At 39.5% G+C, this 17,025-nt stretch overlaps 1 protein-coding gene across 2 annotated transcripts in view; it reads left to right on the top strand.

The window, feature by feature from the left end:
- TRIQK (triple QxxK/R motif containing) overlaps positions 1-17,025 on the top strand; it is a 164,761-nt gene that overhangs the window by 92,226 nt on the left and 55,510 nt on the right. Inside the window, exon 1 of one of the 2 annotated variants that reach the window (XM_061995984.1) lies at positions 7,836-7,913. The exons of the other annotated variant lie outside the window; for it this stretch is intronic. The gene's annotated coding sequence lies outside the window, so the exon portion shown is untranslated. Of the gene's footprint in view, positions 1-7,835; positions 7,914-17,025 lie in introns of those variants that run through there. 2 annotated transcript variants of the gene reach the window in all.

The following is a 17,025-nucleotide window of genomic DNA, read 5'->3' as shown; positions in this document are numbered from 1 at the left end:
AAACCAAAAGACCTGCTTCCTAATTGTGAATTTGTTATTAAGCTAATTAGGAAATTTTGGCAGTCCACTTGTGTTTGTGGGAAGAAATGGTAAAGCGTGACTTTTCTAATAACAAAACAATAGAGCATGCATTAAAGATATTAAGAAATTGATGGCGAACCAAAAGAGTAGCTATTATTGAAAATACACTTTTACTGAGGTTTTGCAGGAAATGACAGGAGGCCACACATACTTTAAGATTTTTGCCAAAACTACATCTAGAAATATAAATTCATTTTGATAAGAAATAAGAACAACAAAAGTTGGCAAGTAGTAAACAACTTTGAGGAGAAAATTAATACAGTGATAATTTCTGTTTCTAATCTGGAACCATTAAACTATTTTTAAATGAAGCCAAACAAAGAATTACAAGTGATACAGCAGTGAGAGGTTTTATCCTGAAAAACACTGATTTGAAACTATTATGGTCACCGATTCCAAATGATTCAATGCAGTTAGCCAAAAGAAAGCTGTGACAAAGCACATACACAGTTCTGGATACAAAGTAATGAAATAAAGTACTGGTCAGGGTTAATGATATTCTTTAATTATGAATTTGCCACTGATGGGATCATTTTTGGAACAACTCATGCACTTCTACCATCTGTACTTTTTAAAGGATTTTGAAAAATTAGATAGACTGCAGCAGACAGCTGTAAAAATTATGTGAGAGCTGAAGGAATTGCCTAACAGCCAGAAATATCACTAAAACTTCCAAAATCTCAGCAAGTACAGTTTATTAAAAGGAGGGTTAGACTGTGGTCTGTTTACAGTGTATAAACACTTCCAGAGTGAAAAGATGCTGAAGACTTTGATAGATAAAGGCGGAACCAGACCCAACAGCTGAAGGATGGAATCAAACAGATTCAAAGAAGGAATTAGGAACAACTTTCTTTGACTGTTATTTATTTGGGTTTTTTTATCTTAATTATGAAGGTAACTAGTTATAGTAATAAACTGCAGAAGAATGTCTGATTCTCCATCTCTGTATTTCCATAACTCCTTTGTAGAGTGTACCATGTACTCCATTCAGACTCTTATCACTATGCTCAGCAAACCTCAGCACAACAGTAAGCAGGTAAGTTTTAATACCAAATCTGGGGAATGTATGCATTGTTATATAGGTGTCTATGATAGGCCATACTTCCTCTGAGGTACATGTAACCTGTCATTATGAGTGAGACAAGGTTCTGTAGCAGCCATACTTCAGTCTGAATCATGTAATAATTTAATTGAATAATCTTGTTACCCATATTTCAAATACATGAAATATCTAAAAGTCTAACACTGTCCACATAAAACAAACATTAACTGAGAACTATTTCAAAGTTGCCTTAAGCAGTAACTATAATTTAAATGTTTCTCTGATCACAGAAACGATAGCATAAAATCTTTTTTAAAAAAGAAATGAATGTCATATTTATCCACTTGAGATGTAAATCTATAGAGTATGTATGGAATTTCTGGGTAAATCATAAATTTACTTTCAGGAAGGAGCTTATACAGGGCTCCTCCACAAGGTAGGTTGGCCAGGAGCTGCTGGTGGCCACAGGTCAGTCATTGCCCTCACCATCAGGACTCAAACTCACAGCATCTGTACATAATGGGCAGAGCAGGAAGATAACTGAGTCCACTGACCATCCCAGATAAGGCAAAGCAAGGAAGCAGGTCCATGGTCCAGCAAGAACCCCTGTTGCAAGAACCCCTGTTTTAGACCTGTGCCTGATTGTTTTCATTTGGCAACCTATTCCTTTTTATTTTTTGGAAGCAGCAAATAATTGCTCCTAATTTACACTCTCTGCAAGCAATGACTTTCTGTCTTTTTCTCATGTTACCTCTTTTCTAGGATGAAAAGTCCCTTTAGTCCCTTTAATCTTCTCTTGCACAGTAGCCAGATCTGATCATGCCTGTTAGCTACTTCTGTAACATTTTGTGGTTCTATGTGTCTTTCCTGAGACAGGGTGACAAGACATAGCATTTAAGATGCAAACATGTTGCATCCTCTGGTATCATGAGGGCTTCTGTTTTCTTCTCTCTTCCTTTCTAAACAAGTCTGATTATTCTATTTTGATATTTTGACCTGTCTTAAGCACTGAGTTGATATTTTCAGATAACCATCTACAGTGACTTTAAGATTTCTTTCTTCAATGGTAACAAAGATATAGCAATACAACAAACTGACAGAGGCTGATCCTTGGGCACTTGCATTTGAACCCCTGTGCTACTAAACAGCCACAATAGTTGTCAACACAGTGCTGGCCTATGTCAGCTAGCTCTCTCTCAAACTATTCACAAGCATGGTTCTAACTTCCTGAAGCATGACTTACTGTCCACCAGGAACAGTCAGAAACAGGTGGCCTGCATGAAGCCACACTGTTCTAGTGGGTTAGAAGGAATAATATTATAGGCATGTGTCATGATCTCATTGTCAAAGAATAGTCCTGTGTGACAAGTCCTCACCAGGACAAGTCACCCAGACAAGTCACCAAGACAAGCTCTGGGTCCTCCTTAATCCTTACAAGTGTTTAAAAGGTGTATGTCAAGAGGATGGGGCAACACATTTTTCTGCAGTGTCCAGTGATAGGACAAGGGGGAATGAACAAAAGCTGGAACATAAAAAGTTTAACTTAAGGAAAACCTTCTTTACCATAAGGGTGAAAGACTTTACTGTCCAGAGGAAAGGGTATTCACCTGGTGGGAACTTTTTTCAACTCCTCTTTCAACCCAATTCAAAACAAAGACTAGATTTCAGGTCCCACACTCTCCAGGGGAGGGCCCTAAGGATTCTGCTGTTGAGTGTGTACGAGAAAAAAACTTCTCTGTTTCTCCTACTGATGTATTCAGATTTGTCTTAGCAAATGGCATAGTAGTGTAGAAAGGAGGATAGTGCAGAATCCGGTTAAGGCACACATCTAGGATGGGACAGAAGCAAGTTTAAGAGTTAATGGAATATGTTATTGTTTGTATAAAATAGAGGAGATTTCTGAAGGAAGCAGGAGAACCATACCAATCTAGTAATTTGGGGCACTACCCTGCAACAAGGAAAGCCTGGCTCCCAAACTACATTACACATAATTTATAACATCGTAAAAGGTTTCTGTTTTCCACATGACAACACTAATATTTGGCATAGAAAAATCCACATTGATTCTTGGAAGCTGAGCTTTTTCTTTGCTGCTATAATAGATAAGTATTATGTTGATACTTAACAGGTGAGCTTTAAAAAAAAAATGAAAATAGCACCACAGTATATTTCAAAATATGTGATTTTTTCCAATATGAAAAGAATCATTGTCATTATCTAAGTAAGTCAGTAAATACTAAAATCTTCTCCCGCAACACAGAAAACAATTGTTCAGATGTCATTACTGTATATATTATACAGAATCAAATTTCCAAGGACTGTATTAGAAAAAAACATTGTGTATTATAGTGTTATTAATCCTCAGTTGGAATCTGGAGATGCACATATATACATATATATATATAAAAACCATTATTTTTGAGGTGTATGTGTATGTCAGAATGTCCAAATTCAGTTAATAAGAACAGACAATCTCTACCATATAGGAAATCTGTTAATATTTTAGAATATAAATAAGGATTTAAAAAAAACCTTATTCTGTAAGGTTCCCAAACAAATCAGTTTACCCCTGACTCGTAATAAGGCCTGTTCCAAAGACCTTTGAAGTTTCCAATTGACTCAACAGGCTTTGGATCTAACCCTAAAGTAGTAAAACCTTTGTTGAACGTTTATAGATAACCACTTAGTCAGTGCTGGCTTAACAAAAGTAAAAGGAAATAAATTAAATGCATCTTCCAGTGACATAAGCCTCATGAAGAATTAACTAGGATAAGCACTTATTCTAGTTGGTGCACTGTCGATCTGAACAATGCAGACAAAAATAATAATTAAAACATAGCTTCATGCTGAGATGAAACTTTCAAGAGTGTCTACTGTGTTAAGCTTATGATTTTTCTGGTTTTGTATTTGCAAGCATAATTATGTCCCAGAGGCAACAGGAGCTAGTGCTTGTCAGTCCCCATTTCCCCCTCTGATAGGAGATTAATTTCTTTACACAGAAATCCAAAAGTTGATGCCAGAGCAATAATAATAATAATGTAAACAAGCCTTTTATTCTTTTAATCTGGAATGCGTAATTTAATGGCATAGTTGTATAAATAATGAAAATACCACATCTACTTTAGACAATTAAGGGTAAACTGAAGGTAACATTTAATGTAGTATTGATTGACTATATCAACAAAATGACAGCAGACATCTGTATAGATGATAGCAGTTAGGAAAATGCTACCAAGTCTATCAATACGGATTAAGTAGGGGTGGGATGGAACAGACTCAATGGTTCAGAGTACTGGTAATGGAATATGAAGCCTTTCACCTCCAGCACACTGACTCGAGCCAGCCTAGGTCAGTCTGTGACTGAAAGTCATTACCATCAGATGGTTCTGATGGTTTGTCCTGATGGTAGGCTGTCTGTGTCACAAAAAGCACCATCTATCATGACTGACACTGTGGTGAAGTTTTCAGCTGGAAGGAGAGGGGATGGGATCCGCTTCCCTTCTACCCTCATGGAGAGCAGGGGTAAGGACCGTTGTCCAGGTGCTCTGCTACGGGCTGTGCTGCAGAGGTTTTATGTACGACTGCTTTTAGGGGTAGTGGTGCTACATACTAACCAGGGAAAGAGCAAGAGGAAGGCATTTGTGCTAAAGAAACTGCAACTGGAATGCAAGACAAAGCATAACTAAGAGGTGGAAATAGTAAATATGGGAGAAGTGCAAAAGGAGTAGGCTCAGCACACCAGTGGCATCAAGTTATACACTTGTCTTTTGGATGCATTTGAGAGTAACAGTGCTACATGGGGAGAGCAAAACAGGGTTTGTTAAAGAAAGATAGGAATAAAAGCACAGTAGAAGCCTGTATCCTAGGTCAGCCAGAGGTGAGAAGCAACATACTAAAGACAAAGAAGGAGAGGATGGGAATAAATATGAAGGCAAAGTGTGTACAGAGTCAATGTAGAGATGGAAGACAGTGGAGAGATGCAAAGTGAGGAATGATATGGACAAAGGCACGAGCTAAGGGGATTCTTTCAGCAGTAGTCCTGGTTTGATATGAGCAGAGAAAGACTGTATCTGTCAAAGCTACCAGAAATTACATTCCTGAGAAGTAACAGGGGCATAAAGAGAGTTTTAGCTTTGTGACTGGATACAGAATACTGCATCTTTCAGAAGTTCTAGAGTAAGTTATTACTCAAAACATTTAACGATAGTTTCAACAGTAGGCCAAATCAAATAGCTGTTTTATTGGCAATATTCAGGCTACAGTTTTAAATGAGAGATGAGGCAAAACTCTTACTTATAGTGATGGCAAAATGAACAGAACAAAAATAACTAAGAACATTCTTTCACATGTTTCAGTTTAACCTGATGGTTAGACATACATGAGGAGACATCAGTTTAGACAGTAGACAAGTTGTTGCATTTTGAGTAGTTAGTTTTCCGCATGTTAGTTTAATCTGTTTTGTCAACTTGGAACAAAGATGTAGAGCATCATTTTCCAATCTTTTATCTACTGAACTCTAAAGGCTCAGAGACTGCTACTAGGAGCTCTGTAAAAGATAAACAAGAAAAGGAAGCCTATTTTCAGTAGGTTTACCTTCTATTTGATTTTTTTTTCACACATCATTAAGTTGAAAACCACTGGAGAAAAAAAAGGGATAGATTGTTAGACAAATTGTTAGAGTAAATTGACAATCTTGTGAAGAAAGAAAACTAGGAGGAAAACCATGAAAAGATAAGTCTCTGAAAACAATGGCCAAGATATGTTCTTCAAAATTTTGTGACATAAAATGCACTCATGTAGGCACAAAAAACCCACTTTTGGATTTTAAATTTCATTTGCTCAAGAGGTGTGGCACAAAACTGATGGCTATAGTAAGATGAATAAAATATTCCTCTGATTGAGATACATTTCAGTTATAGTTACATATTTAGTAATTGTACTCTTATTCATACCTACAAGACACAGACTGTAAATCTCCTATGACACTTATACTCCATCGAGACAGCTTCTTACCCTACAACACACAGCAAGCCTGTTAGTAGTATTTTATATCACCTAAATGTCAATCACCCGTTTGAGCATTCCACCAGTATTCCACCTTCTCTGTAGAAGAAACCTCGCAATGGGAAACAAACATTTTTTTCCCCATAAAATGAGGGTTAAGAATGAAGAAATTAAAGACAAATTGTGACAATTTCTCAGTGGTTTCTCAGTGGTCCTTATGACTTCTTTAGGGACACAGTATCAGGGCTGCTGGTCATACACAGGTTTATTACTCAGAATAACTTGGTGGTGAAATGAGTATTGTGATTAGGTGAAATTATGTGAACCTGAACTAGAACTAGCTGCATTTTGCTACAAGGACTCACAAGAACAAACTCTTTAGCAGTGGTTGTGGTAACGGTTATGATTGCACAGCCGAAAATCGAGTGTAACAGCTATTTGAATGTGACTGCTGTTTTGTACACAATACTCTAGTCAAATACCCATGAGGATAAACTTGGGTTTAACTGAATCATATGAAAATCATCAAGGAATGAAAATAAAGTATCAAACTATTTTACGTGTCTATGGTTCCCAGTTTACCGTTAGGAGCATGAAGGAAAAAAAATATTGTTGAAAATTCTGAACATACGGCAATCAGGAAAATCCAGAGGTGGTGTAATATCCTCTGTCCCACAGGGGACAAGATATCCTGAGAAGAAAACATGAAGTTGAGTCCAGTGAGCTGCCACTGGACAAAAAAGCAGCTAAACACAGTTAGTGTGAAACTTCTTGGCAGAAGAGGTAGAAAAAAAAGAGTTTTGTGTCTCATCACTTGAAACCAGTACAGCCTGTACTTTAAGAAAGCTATTTCATTTCAGCCATCCACTAAGCTTGCTATAGAAATGGCTGGAGAAAATTGTGGATTCGTACACATGCCAGATAGAAACTCTGATTAATCAACTTTTTTGTTGGCTCATTCTCTGCTCTGTATGCATGTCACTTAGAAATATGAGAAGTTCAACTGGGTATGGCTTTCACTTCCTAAGCTGCAGAGATAAACAAATGCAAATATTTCTCTTTTTTTGTGCATCTTCCCTTACAAGGGAATGTTACACTTGGTCATCAACTGCCATTTTGCAGGAAGTGAAGCGTGCACTTGCAATACTAATCAGTAAGCTGTTCCATGAGTCAGCGGCTTGCTTCTTGAACCAAAGTGAGTGAATTATTTGTTGCAAAGGACCTAGCATTATCTCGAGGTGGTGAAAAATTACCTGTCAGGGTTAATAATTTCCTATGTGTCATGCTTTTAGGACCTTAAACATTAAGCTCCCACTGATGTAGGCTTGTTATGGCAGTGGCTAATTGCTTTTCATTAGGTCTGGAGCAACAATTCTGATACTGGTAGCCACAGGAGTGATAAAAACTGAGTGTATGCTGAAATACTTCACGACTCAACTTTCAGCCTCCCCTGAACCCTCTCCCCTGGGAAGCCCTACGCAGCACCTGAGAGTCACTGGCAGTCAGGAGCAAGGCCGACACGGCCCGATATTGTCTTCCCCGGCTCTGCCGTGGGCGCAGCAGTCGGACGCCGCAAGAGGCCGAGGGCAGCGCAGCGCCGGAGCGCCGAAGCGTCCCCACCGCGGCGCACTGAGCACCCCTGCCCCGCGCAGCACACTGCCCCGCAGGGCGGGCGGGAGCAGGAGGCGGGGACGCTCGGGCGGGAGGCGGCAGCAGCCCCGGCAGCACAGGAAGTCGCCCCGCCGAGAGAGGAGGGAGGAGGCGGAGCTCCGCCGCTCGGCCCGAGGTACCGCGCCGCTTCCCGGGATGGGCGAGGGGCCGCGGGCGCCAGGGCCAGCCGCCACCGCCGGGCCCGCCGTTGTCACGGCAACCGCCCCCCCCCGCGGTCCGGCGGGGGCGCTTTACTCCGCCGCTCCTCCGGCGCCGCCATTGGCCTGCGGGCGGGGAACGTCCGCACTGGCGGTGCGCTCGGCCGGCCCGCTTGACCGCCTCGGGGCTCCGCTGCCATTGGCCGGGAGAAAGCGCTCACCTCCGCCATTGGCCGCAGCGCGCTGCCAATCGGGGCGGTGCCGCAGGCGCCAGGTGCCGCCCTCGGGACGTGGGCTGAGGGGCCGGCAGCGGTCAGCGGCCGCCGCGGCCATTTTGGGTGTGGGCGGGAAAACGCCCTTCTGTCCTCATGGACCCCGGCGGCGTGTGCTGTGTTGGGGAGGCGAGAGTGGGTGGTTTTACTTAGGGCCGCAGCTGCTCGGCCGTCCCGCTTGTCACTCCCGTGCTGACGGGCCGATTTGGAGGGAGAGGAAGCAGTTCCCAGGGCGTTCGAGACCTGACCTGGGGGCTGTCAGTGTGGCTGAGCTGACTGAGCCTGTGATGCCTCCATGTGAGGAAGCCCCATGGCATTCCCCCATGAGCTCAACCCACGTGCTACTTGCCAGCGTAGTGTGGTTTGGGCACGTGTATGTGTGTGTGAAGTTGTGTCTGTGGGCTTCTGGGAGCTGGATATACAGCTGCGTTGTGTGTATGAGTGTGTAGGCTCACCCCCCCACATGCAGTGGCGCTGGGATGTGTCAGAGCTGTGTGCTGTGGTACGGGACTCTGTGGTCAGTTGGCTGTGTATATGTAGTAAAATTGATCCAACCCAGACTTGTTGGGCTGATTGTGTTTACCTTGCAGGTGTGATGTGTTCCAGGTACATTGCACTCCTTTGTGTTTTCTGTGGAGTGTGCTGGTCATGCTCTCAGAAACTCCTAGACAGAAATGGGGGAACAGCAAAATTTCTAAATGTGAAGTGCTGGCAGGGATTTTTGTGAGCATATTTCTGTGGCTCACAAACTGCTCCTTCGGCCTTACGACAGCCTACATGATTGTGAGGATAGAGTGTTGTACCGGAAAGCCCTTATAGAATAACTTGGAGTTAACTACAGTACATGTATTCACATGGAGTAGTTCAGTTGTGTGTCATTTAGGGATCCTTTGCTGTTGGGGACCAGTCTTATTCCTAAAGAGCTAATCAGTATAGAAGAGTACCTGTTACTAAAGACATGTTAACTTTCTTCTAGCTTTTGGTACTGAAGTGTGACTTCCATAGTAGAAAACTGTAAGAAGTGGTGGGGAAATTTACAAGTATGGAGAAAATGGAACAATTTCTTAACTAGTGCTATTTAGCATGTCTTCCATGGCTAAATCACTTCACCTCTTTGTACCAAATGGGCTAGGGACACTTAGCTGTTCAGAAAACAACTTGTCTGCTCACTAAGGAAAAATCTGAAAGATGCATTTGTTTACATTATTGTCCTTGCTCATGAATTGGTGCAATTTGCCCTTCTAGGAGTTGTCTTCTGTCTTCATGGACCCTGTGATGTAAGCCTACTGTGGGTCAGTACTGTACGTGGGAGCATAGAGAAAATGAAGAATTATTGATTTTGAAATAAATTAGTTGCACCAATACAAATGACACGTTAGTAAAGGGCAGTTGCTCACTTTTATTTCTTTTTTCCTTGCTTCAGTATGTAAATCTATTTTTAAATTTATTGCATAATTCTATAATTAGAATTCTTCTAGATGAACCTGTTGAGGAGATGACCTCGAGAAGCCTCTTCCAAAATCAAAAATCTTGTAATTCTGTGAATTTCATGTGTTAGTTTAACCAAGTAGAAATTACAACAGTGTTCTATAATTGACTTGTCTAAAATATACTTTGTATCTGCAAAAGCAATATAGAAATTACATAGCTGTTTCAATACAGATTTGGGAGCTCTTGAAATATCTAGATTTTGAAAGAGTGCTTCAAACTAAATGACTAAACCAGAGATTCATAGAATCGTAGAATGGTTGGGTTGGAAGGAATCTTAAAGATGATCTAGTTCCAAACCACTGCAATGAGCAGGGACACCTTCCACTAGACCATGTTATGCAAAGCACTGTCCAGCCTGGTCTTGAGCATTTCCAGGGATGGGGCATTCATAGCCTCTCTGAGCAACCTGTTCTAGTACATCAACTACCCTCAACGATGAAGAGCTTCCTCTTAATATCTGATCTAAATTTACCTGCTTTTAGTTCAGCTTTTACCCCTTATCCTGTCACTACCTGCCGTTGTAAAATGTCCCTCTCCAGCTTTCTTATAGGCACTCTTTAGGTACTGGAAGGATGAATTCCTGTTTGCATTGGTAAAACTCCCCTTATAATTAAATATAAATCTTTTACTGATACATACAAATGCATGTATGCATTTTTTAAGTCCGTAAAAGCAGGACTGTCCCTTCTGTTTCAGATGCATGCAGCTGAGTTCCTGAATTCAGTTACTGCATCACATTGAATGAACAGGGTTTCTCCAGGCATCTTTTCCTTAAAAACAGACTTTGGCAAAAGGTAATAAACAGCAAGATACATAGTTTTCATCCTAAAAATCAAGAATAAAGGCAGTGTTTTCACTACTGGTTTCTTAATTTCATAAACTTGAACTATATAGAGTAAGTTTATATGCACTGAAAGATTCCAGATGCGCTTCTGCTGGTTCTCTAACTTCATAGCTCTTGCCATGACACTCTGCAGCCTCTTCAGAAGAGAAAGACGATTTGTGTGCCAGTTTTATAGCAGGTATGGGAAGATCCTCTAACTCACTGTAGGTCACAAAAGAGACAATGATTAGTCGTGCAAGCTAATATATTAACTTGTGATACTGCCAGGTGTATTTTTAGGATTTGCTTTGTTCCAATATTTCAGCCAAATCCTGCAGCTCAGTCCTAAAAGATGACTTGAGCTCTTTGTACTTTATAAAAGTAGCCACAGGAAACGTGTGGTTTTAATAGACTCTACATAAAAAACAAGATAAAAATGCTTTTTTTGCAGTGCAATTAAGACATTTTCCTTGAATGTTGCTGTTTCTTGACAAAATGATTTAAGTTTTATTTATTTTATTTTTCTTCCAAAAGAAACCAGATACCATCAAGGTGAGTTACAGTTAATCACAGATGGAATTTTAGACTTTCCGTGAGATTTTTCTCCAAACTAAGAAGTTCTTGATTTTGTTTTCCTTTGAAATGTTTCTGTATTAGTCTAAATTTTGCATTAGGTAAAACGAGCTGTGAGTTATAGACAAGGATAGGATACTTTGGAAAGTCTTTCTAAAGTTCCAGAAGCAGGCTAATATTACAAAATGGGGTTCCTTGTTACAAAACCTAAAGCAGTTTATCATCTTGGAGAGTCATGTCACTCTGTTAATTAGTTATTCTTCATAAATCAGCTGTTAAGATTACATGTTATGGGATAAAGAGAACAAAATACAGATGTTTGTAAGGTGTAGATGAAGAAGCTAATGATTTCCATTCACAGTAGAAGTCCCCTTCAGTCCTCTCACTTTTGATACCACTGTTGTAATACAGTTACTGCTGGGAAACAGGAACTATATTTTCTGACACAAAGTGCTTTTAAATTTTTTGGTCTCGTAGATTTTTTCATTTGCTTGCAGATTTACTTTTTATTGGGGGAAAATGTGAAGAGATTTACAGAATACATGCAAGCTGATAATTTTTAAAAGTAAAAAATGAAGTGCTTTTCAGTGAATAGATATCCTCATTTCAAATGAAGTCTGCAGTGATTAAATATTAAAATGATCGATGGTTTAAATTAATACAAAAACTTTTCAGGAGATTATTACAAAGATTAACATTTTTAATGTTTTAATACTTCCATAGTTTATCAATCATAGGCATAGTGAAACTGGTTTTAGTTACCAAGCTGATGATCTCATACATCATTGCAGTATTATGCACAATATAAACATCATGGTGTCGTTGGAGATGAAGAAACACAATTTATGTTACAGCTCTTTAATAATCACTTTTATTCTTGAAGGTTTTTTTAACACACAGAATAAGCAGGTAAGATTTTTTTCCCTTCTGAAAGAAGACAGATCCAGGAAAACTGTCGTATTTGCTATTTAGGAAGGAACACTTTCATTTAATGACAAACATAGATGGTCACTGGTACTGCTACAGAAGAAAAAGCACTTGTATGTGTTTTTCCAAGTAGCATTTGCATTAATGCAGCTTTAATATCCCAAAATTATCTGCTACAGCCTGTGATGCTGATATATATTTTATTTGTTAGAATTATGTTTGAAGGTCATGGGAAAATGTCAAGGCACCCCAGGTGCTTTTGTATCACTAGCTGCACATAGATACACCTGTAATTCAGTGAGTTGAGTAAACACTTACTCCAGGCATTCTTGTAATGGACAGTGCTAATCCCTTTGTTTCCCATTTCTTCTGTATATATTTTTTTTTTTAGCAGGAAAGCTAAAAATCAGTGCTAGTGATTTTTATGTTTGGTTTTGCCCCTCTAACCACATACTGCAATGATACAATGGAGCTTTATGCAATATAGTGTATTGTGTTCCAAGACTTTTTGCAGTGTGAAATACAATTCATACAGCAACAAAATATTTACTTGTGGAATATGATTGTTCTTGGCATCATCTTTCATCCATTACTTATTACCATCACAAACAGGACAAAATTGGACAGACGTGTTGTGGGGAATTAGCCAATGTAAACCCAATAGCAAGTCTAAAGGAGGATGGGAAGTAGTCAAAAGAGGAAGGGTGAAATAGGAATCCAGGAATAGATGGTGAGCTTGTGAAGCGAATAAATGGGGAAAGACTGTTCTGGCAGCAGAAGCTTACAGCAGCAAAGTTGCATATACCAGAAAGGGCAAGTACGAGAGAGGGAAAGAGCAAAGGTTAGCACTAGGTTAACGTTGGGAATGGTATTGAGAAGTTAAAATCCAGAGGGCAAACTGAAGCAACAGCAATTACACACAAGTTTGTTGTCAAGTACTAGCACTGTTATTTCTGTTCTTAGTAAGGCAACAAAATAAACGATGGGGTTACATCACCTATACTTAGTTGCCTCTAGCCAGAACTCCAAATTTATCCTCACGTATTTCCATTCAAAGAATATAAATAATGGAACAAAATAACCTTTTATGTTATTAACTGTTTTTTATAGTGGGGAAACAGATTGGATTGGAAATGTAGATTTCAAAGTTTCAGTTGTTTTCTCTCTGGCTGTGCTGTGTGGTGTAAATGAGGAAAAGGTTAAGTTTACCCATGATAATTCCCTCTCACATTTATGTTATCAATCAGCCTTTGTAGCATTTTGTGCTTTTATCTATTGTGTTTTCATTGTAATCTTTACATATGAAGTTCTCCATTCTACAAACTCTTATGCTCAAATTTATTCACGAATGGCTCTGACAGATGTGCTCTGGAAGCGTTAGATGCTGTGGTTTAAGATGCTGCCAGCTGGTTGCCTTCTCCCCACCCCTCAGACTGCAGTCTGTATGGAAGAGCCAGAAATACCTGCACCTCATTTTGCTTCCCTCACCTTTCTTCTTTGGTGACTTGTGCTAATACATAGGCTGGGAATGGGATCCAAGGGCAGAACGTACCCTCTCTTGTTGCCCTTTCTTACAGGCTACTCACCGCTGGCAGAGAGATGATTAAACACCTAGGCTCAGCAGCATATTAGAGTCTCTCAGATACTCAAAGGTTGTTTATGAGAATTCCCCTGTAGTTCCCAGTTGAACATGTTTTAAATTTTGTATTAAAAATTACCTATGTTTTCAACTTGGTGCGATACCAAGTGAGTGTGGAAGATGTTTTGGTGCTTGGCTTTTCTGTACCACCGTGTCTACTTAGACTCTCACCTCATGGTTTTGCCTGCTTTTAGAAGTGGTCATGCCTAAGAGCTTATAGTTAAAAACATAGATCTCTCTTTCATGTAGTATGCATGCCATAGAAATTTCCCAGCAGGTGATTTTAGTGTTGTATTTGTGTGTGGAGCTGATTACGCTGCCTCTATTTAAGATTATGTCACTTCACTGCTAGACCAGTTTTGTATTACTTAATGTGCTTGCCAAAAGGAAACAGTTAACCTGAAGCTATGTATTACTTGGTTTGGTTTTGTGTCTTGGCTGTCAGACTGAAAGTACACTCTTTGTATAGCTAACATTTAAATTTGATTAAGTCCCTGATTTACTGCTACTCAACTAAAATTAATTTTAAAATTAGGACTGTACAGTAGCAATAAAATGGATAAAGAGCTGGTGAGCTGCCAGCACTGAAAAGTAATGGCTGGAGGCCACTGTCAACAGATGAGAGCGTGTGGGGACTTTCCTCAACATTTGTGTTGGGTGTGATGCTTCTTGCTGCTTTAGTCAGTTGTCTGTGTGTAAACATAAAAGCAATAGTGACAAACAATGGATGATTCAGTGATTGCTGGATTGATGAAGAACGGATGAAGTTTAGAGCATGACTGAGGTTGTGGTAACATGACTCTGTTAAAATGCAATTTGTCTGCAAATGTGTTGAGGAAGAAGGAATGCTGGATATGTGCACAGAATGGAAGTTTTTTATCTTCTAAAGCTATGATTTCGGGAAGGCTTGAGCTTTGTGCAGAAGCTTCTGTGGCCAAAAGGGATTCAAGGGCAGGGCAGTGTCAGGAAGTGCTGATGCTGCCTAATAGAAATGGGAGGAGAGGTGGGAGGATGGTTTAAATCCTTTTAGTAAGACCAGTGCTGGAATGTTGCATATAATTCTATTTCCGTGAAAAACATGTCCTGAAAAATTTGAAAGCATGATAAAGATTCTGGAAGACCTGGACTTGCTACTATTAATGATGCTACTTTTTTGTAGATGGGCTTGAGTGTGGGTTCAACCTTGCTGTAATGTTTCTCACCACAAATCTACCTGACCTCACCCATGTTGGACCCCAACAAGGTCTATTAGCTGTCAGCCCTCTGATGTCTCTCCTATGTACACAATGTTAAGAGTCCTCCAAAAGACTGTGCTGCATATGTACGAATTTGTCATTTCTTCATATTACAGAGGGTGTGGAAAACATTGCTTCTTTGTTGTATATATGCATCAAGGAAAGTTTTCTGGAATCACAGAATCTTAAGGATGGGAAAGGACCTTGAATGTGTTTTTTAAACTTTAGACTTTGGTGTAATTAAGTATGGTGTTAGTGGAACCATAGAGAATTGCAGCAGCTAATAATTTGGGGGGGGTTATTGATTCTCCAATCATAAAATGGTCAGAGCAAGGATCAATACTGCTTTCTTTGTAATTTTTTGACATGTGCTATTTAGTCTGTGAAGGAATCTTTCCATAAATTGGAGTGAAAAGGTTAACAAAGCAGTCTTACATTATTGTTTGGGTATTTTTTAATTCTAAAAGATGGATAATTTGAAAGCCTGGATTATTTCAGTATCTTTTTGGATATACAAAGCAGCAGACTAACAGGCTAAATAGGAGGAAGATATTCTGGGAAAAAAATTCTATTATAGATATTATATTATTAACCTATTTGAAAAAGCTTCAAACTATTTTCATTTTGAGTACACCAGTGGGGTTAAATAATATTAGTAACTTCTGTCAGAATAACACATCATAATAATTTAAAACAAAAGGTCCCAGCGCACTTGCTAATATCCTTTATGGCTTCAATAAAATACATCTGAAGTGATTTACAAAGCAAAGCATCTGGATGAATTCTTCCAGTTCTGTATGGGAAGAGAGCCTGTTTATCTTCATGCATGTTTATATAGACCCATGGTTAAATTATGATCTAAATGTGGGTACCATACTAAAACATAGCCATATATGCAGAGTAAATTCAAAACACTTGCATTGTGTCATTTATTGCACACAAGTAATGTGTATTGTATAGGCTTGGTTCAGTTCTGTATCCTGACCATAGAAGGACTCTGTAAAATGTGTACTATTATCTTGAGGAGACCTTCAGGGGAGGAGGAAATGGTGTGTGTAGGGAAAAGCTCAGGACAACAGCTTGCTGGCCAAGCCTGTTGATTGTCTAGTTTTGAGCCTTTAGACTTAAGGACCATCAGTACTGGAAATAGTGAAGGCCTGAAAGATGTTTCCCCTGTACTGTATTAATATACATTTTCATGAACTCATTTTAATAACAAATCAGTATGGAAACAACTGGGATGGCTGTAAAGCTGAGTTCATGGGATTGAGTGTTTCAGAACTTCAAAGCAAAAGCAACTTTACTAAAGTCCTTTTCAGAGTTGAGCCAGACTTCTTAAGCCTGGGTACAGGGTTATATGGCTTTTGGTACAGTAGTGGCCAGACTGAGCAACTGTAGCAGGAAGAGAGCAGACTTGCAGTTTCTTGTGATGTTGGTGTGTTTTTTTCCTGTTGTGTGCAGCTAGATTTCAGGCATTATATCCCCCTTTTCCTAATAAAACTTTATGGCAATGCTGACGCATGCATTCTCCTTTGTCTCTAGCAAAGGGCACATGCAAACCCTTAGTGTTTAGAGAGTTACACTCAGGAAAGTAGAGTGAATGGAGTGGATTGTCAACTGCTGTTTTATCTCAGGCTAGGGTTTCTGAAGAAATGCTCACAAGCTAATTACTGCCTGTAAAATTATCTCTTAGGAGTCTCATAACTATTCCATTCTATTCCTAACTAGTTTGAGGTGTAGGAATTTGTCGTCAGAGGTATCTTTTAGGCCAGAGGCCAACCTTCTGGGTAAGAATGCAGGATCTTAAAAATGCACCATCTTCAAAAGGAGTAAGCTATGAAAAAGTGATCAATTTTGTATTTCACTAACATTTTTGCAGTAAGTAGAATTTCACATGTAATGCATGACTTCAAACATCCAAAGGATTCTTTTTTTTTTTTTCAATGTTCTAGTCTCAATGTCATTCTTTCCTTGATTTTCAGGACAATGAACCTTGTGGCAAAATTTCTTCCGTATGTCACACACACACACTGTTCAGGAGCAGTGGGAGTAGGTGGAGACATAGTCTTGTGGGGAAAGCCATGAAAAGAGCCCAAGCAGACATTGGAACAAATGTCTGTATCTGGGACC

This window comes from Colius striatus, chromosome 4, assembly GCF_028858725.1.
Source record: "Colius striatus isolate bColStr4 chromosome 4, bColStr4.1.hap1, whole genome shotgun sequence".
NCBI classification, from domain to species: domain Eukaryota; kingdom Metazoa; phylum Chordata; class Aves; order Coliiformes; family Coliidae; genus Colius; species Colius striatus.
The sequence above is the reverse complement of the archived record's forward strand: the minus strand, read 5'-3'. Positions and strand labels throughout refer to the sequence as shown.